Here is a 4,626-nt window from a genome sequence, read left to right on the forward strand (position 1 = left end):
TTTCTTATATTATGATTTCAACTTAGATAATTCTACTTTTACCTATAGTGTTTCCTAATGAATTCATGTACATTCTCTCATTTTCTGACTTTCTAATGAATCTTTGGTAGTCACATGCCAGCATTCACTGTATACAACAGCCATAGGGCAGCAATACTTATATATGTAATCTGCTAGGGCTCTCCAGGGATGTCCAACCTGATCTGTAGATGTGGTGCCCCCCATCACACTAAGCAACATGTATTTCTTAATGCACAATATCCTGTGGGTTCCCTTAATTAGTGTGCTTCTCCAAAACCAGACACACTGTCATCAATTGTGACTCATAGTGACTCTATAGAATAAGGTAGAACTGCCCCTGTGGGTTTCTAAGACTATAGGAGGGAAAATATCCCCCTTTTCATTTCAAATTGGGGTTTCACTCTAACGTATTTTTTCATTGTGGGTGATCCTCTTGAATTTTTGTTATGTTTTCCTCTTTCAGTGTATGACACCCAGAATTGATAAACCTATAGAAACAACAATTAGAATAAAGATTCCTGGGAGGCACAGTCATGGGGCAGGAGGGTAAATGGGAGCTGATATAAAGGAGTTCAAGAAGGAAGAAAATGTTTTGAAACTGTGGTAGCACTTGTACAATACTGCTTGATATGATTGAACTGTAGATTGCTGATATCTGTATTAGGTCCCAATAAAATAGCTTTGGAAGATAGAGATGAATAGCAAATAGTATTTAAAATACTTCTTTACAGCCTCATTTTTTTCATGTAGTCACTGGTGGTTTTGAACTGCTTATGTTGCAGTTAGAAGCACAGAGCATAACCCACTACACCTCCAGGGTTCCTGCTTAACTAGTGTGCTTCAAAAATACGCCAACCTCAGTGCTACTGATTTGATTTCAATGAAAGGGTAAAAATCTCATTCATAGTGAAAACTATTGGACACTATATATCATTACAGTCAAGCCTAATGTGGCTATGTTGTGATGCACATCTGATAGGCCGAAAATTAAAGCAAAAAGGAAAAAGCACTTTTCTCTAAATCTTAACTTTAAAAATCAATAGATCACAAAGTGTGGAGTCTTGGAATTCTATAGGACTCACCTCAAACCATCTCTGATAAACCGGGAGGCAACTGGAACACAAAAGGCTTTGTATTGTTAAGTGCTGGCTGGGTCCAATGATTCGCCTATAGAGTCAGTGGTGAGATGCCTTTAAATCATGCTATGTCACGTAAGTATCGAGTGAAAGACACACACATTGTATAAGTAAAATCAAACAGATTTATTGAAAGACCAGAGATATTTTGGGTCAAGCGAACATTCAAATTTACAGAGGGAAAAGGACCACTCTGTTGAGCAATAAACCAGAAAGCAATTCTTGCCTGGTCAGTTGATGCACGAACTAAAGCTACAAAGTCATGATTTTCTAAGACAACCCGAGAAGTTGAAGGGAGGTCATCTGAGAGCAGAGACTTATTAGGTACTGATAGATCACATATGTTTGGTGAATATTAGAGAATTGCAAGTGTGTGTGTGCTTTTCAGTGGATAACAGAATGGTCAAAAGACAATAGCAGGACATACTTTTCTGGGAATGTGTTAAGCTGCTTTCTCAAACATGACTTCTCCTGGGGGTCCATTTTTTTAAAAAGAGTCATTGATAATATTAGGTTCTAAGACCCTTCAGACAAAAACTATCACATCCTGACTATTTTTTTTAAAAAGACTCAAGAAAAAGACATCATATCTGTCTCATCACAGGAAAAAAAAATCTCTTAGGCATATGGAGAATTCAGCAGAAATTTATTTTTAGAACCATAGTTTTAAAAAGTAGCATTAGAATTCAACATAGATTTCTCTTTCATGTTAAGACTTAAGATGATTTGGTTAGGGTTCTGGGATGCTTTACCTCAGTTCTTGCTTCTTAACACTAAAAGAATTCACGCAGCAGAAGCAGTTTTGAAAATCCAAGTAACTTATATGAGGGAATGGGAAGTTTCAAGTATTACAGTCTCAGAAAGTACATGCTATTTCTGGAATGCATGCAAGGCGTTCATAACTAAAGATGGGGACCGTGCAAGAGTTCATAACTAAAGACGGCCACTTCAGGGAGCACTCAAAGTCACCTGCAAAAGAGTACTGGAATGAGAATGCAGATCCAAGAGAGAGAGAGAGAGAGAGAGAGAGAGACTGCCCTTGTGCCCGGCTTTTATCCCCTCCATTACTTGATGGGGTGTGGTTGAGGATATTGCCACTCCCAGTGGCTAAGTTCAGGAGCATCAGTGATGAATTGGGAGGATTGACTTCACCTGCACCAAGGTGACCGAAGGCTGCACATGCTCATTTCTGGATTTTCCCATAGGTGTCTGAGTTAGTTAAAGTTTATTGTGTCAACGTGGCCAATAAACACATGTGGGGTTAATTGAAGGACAGAGAGATAAATGGCTTGGTGAGCCTCACCTTTCTAGTTCTTGGGTCTCTTGCTTTCTGATGGTCAGACCAATGTGCAGCTGCCTTAGCCAGTTCTCTGCTTCAGCTGGCAAGGCTCACTTCCTACAAGACATCCCTGAGAAGAAGCCACATGGACCTACCCCGATGCAGCCCTGGGTGCTGGAGCAGCTGTGTGGAGACCCCTACCAGCGCTGAGATGCGCACACGTTCACTGATTCAGCTTTCCTCCTGCAGTCAGCGTCATAGTGTGCGTTTTGTGAGATGGAGGAGGACTTTGTGGATTGGTGTCAGACATATGGGGTAATTAATGTTGGACTTGTAGGCTTGGGCAGCACTGGGTTGGGATGTTTTCTTGATGTGCACTTACCCTTTACATAAAACTCTCTCTTATACATATGAGTTTCTGTGGATTTGTTTCTCTAAAGTACCCAGACTAACACAGTGTCCAAATGTGTGCCTAAATCCTTTCCAACTTCTTTATTGTGGCACGCCCAGGTAATTTTCATTTAGGGTGGGCAATTGGTGGAGACAGTCCCCCTTTATCCCTAATCTATCAACCTATCAGTTTCAAGATGCCCTGTTTACACACACACCAGGTGCCTCAGATTTTACACTCTAATATAGTAGGTTAAACTGGAAAATTAATAAGAGATATATTACCTTAATTTTAAGGTTTTTCTTATTCACATACCAAATATTAACCACAAAAATCCTTACCCAAACCAGCTTGAATCAACTTTATGGAAATTACTTTTTCCTGCTAGGAAAACATCCAATCACTACCTCCCAATTTAAAACTCTAAAAATCCTCATGTCAAATTATTAGCAGCCTCGTAGAAATAAATTGATATCATTTAATTTCAGTAAAGAGAGAAGATAAAGTTCAATCATTTATGTAAAATTATCTATATTTCTCCTTTCTCTTCTCTTTATAAGACTCATTAAAGCTAGCTTCTTTGAGTCTTTTTACTTTTCTGGAATCAAAGTGGCTCCTTTATAAGCATATAGAATAACTGTTCTTTTTTAAAATAGTGTTAAATTTTCAGTGAATTTTGTGAGTTTTAATTGGTGTTAAGTATTCATTTGGATTACTTTCTGAGCTGATTTTTACAATAAACTACTCAGAGACATAAACTTGGAAGCCCACAAACAATACAGATATAGTTGGGAGGAAGGTGATATGAAACTATTGCCACTAACAAAAGTCCAAGATTGCCTATCATGGTTTCAGCCAAAGAAAGAGACCAGGTTGATTCTAGAAACTCTAAATTGAATCCACAAGCACCAATTCCAGTCAAAATCATTCCAGGTATATACCCAAAACTATGTGGGAAAACCCCCCCACAGGTTTTGTCATCATTACGGGAACAATACCCCAATCTATGTGACAAAAGCAGGCTTTGCAATGATCACTGGAAACTATTATCTATAAATACACTTCTATATTCCTCAGGCTACCATCTCCTGAAGCATCAGCGTCCATTGCTTATTTAAATGACAGACACTATGTGCTTGGCTTCCTATCTTAAATGGCCTTGCTTACAGAGTTAGATGATCATCCCTACTAATTAAATTTTGAGGATTTTTTACCGCAAGGGAGGGGGTTGTCACATTTTGGATTCCCAAAACACTAAATATTAAATTATGTTATATTTCTAATATTTTTTATTAACTCAGGCTAACTCTTTAGACTCATTTTAAATTAGTTATATATTTTAAATGTTTACAGCTTTCTTTTTGATTCAGGTTTTTCTGCTCTATTTTGTTATTGTTATTGTTTTTATGATTTTCTGTATATGAAATCCAAGAGAGGTAAATCTATAGAAAAGTAACTGGATTAATAATTGCCTAGGAGAATGACTCTCATATAGCGTCTCTATGAGTTGGCATTGTTTCAATGGCAGTAAGTAAGAGGGGAATTGCAGGGGAAGTTTGTGGGGGATATGGGGAGCTAATAATGAGTAAAAGAAAAACAGAAAATGTCCTAAAATTGATTGTGACAATGATTGTATAACTTTTTAAAATATGCTTTAACTATTGCATTGTATGAGATCAATATTAAAAGTCAATAAAACTTTTTAAAAGATTATTTCAAAAGAGAAAGGATTGAAAATAAGGCAGGAAACAAGGAGTTTATTGATATCTCTGCTGAGGGAGATCAAATATCTTATTAGG

This window comes from Echinops telfairi, unplaced genomic scaffold (assembly GCF_000313985.2).
Source record: "Echinops telfairi isolate 266 unplaced genomic scaffold, ASM31398v2 ScPeMD7_5804;HRSCAF=6672, whole genome shotgun sequence".
Classification (NCBI taxonomy): Eukaryota; Metazoa; Chordata; class Mammalia; order Afrosoricida; family Tenrecidae; genus Echinops; species Echinops telfairi.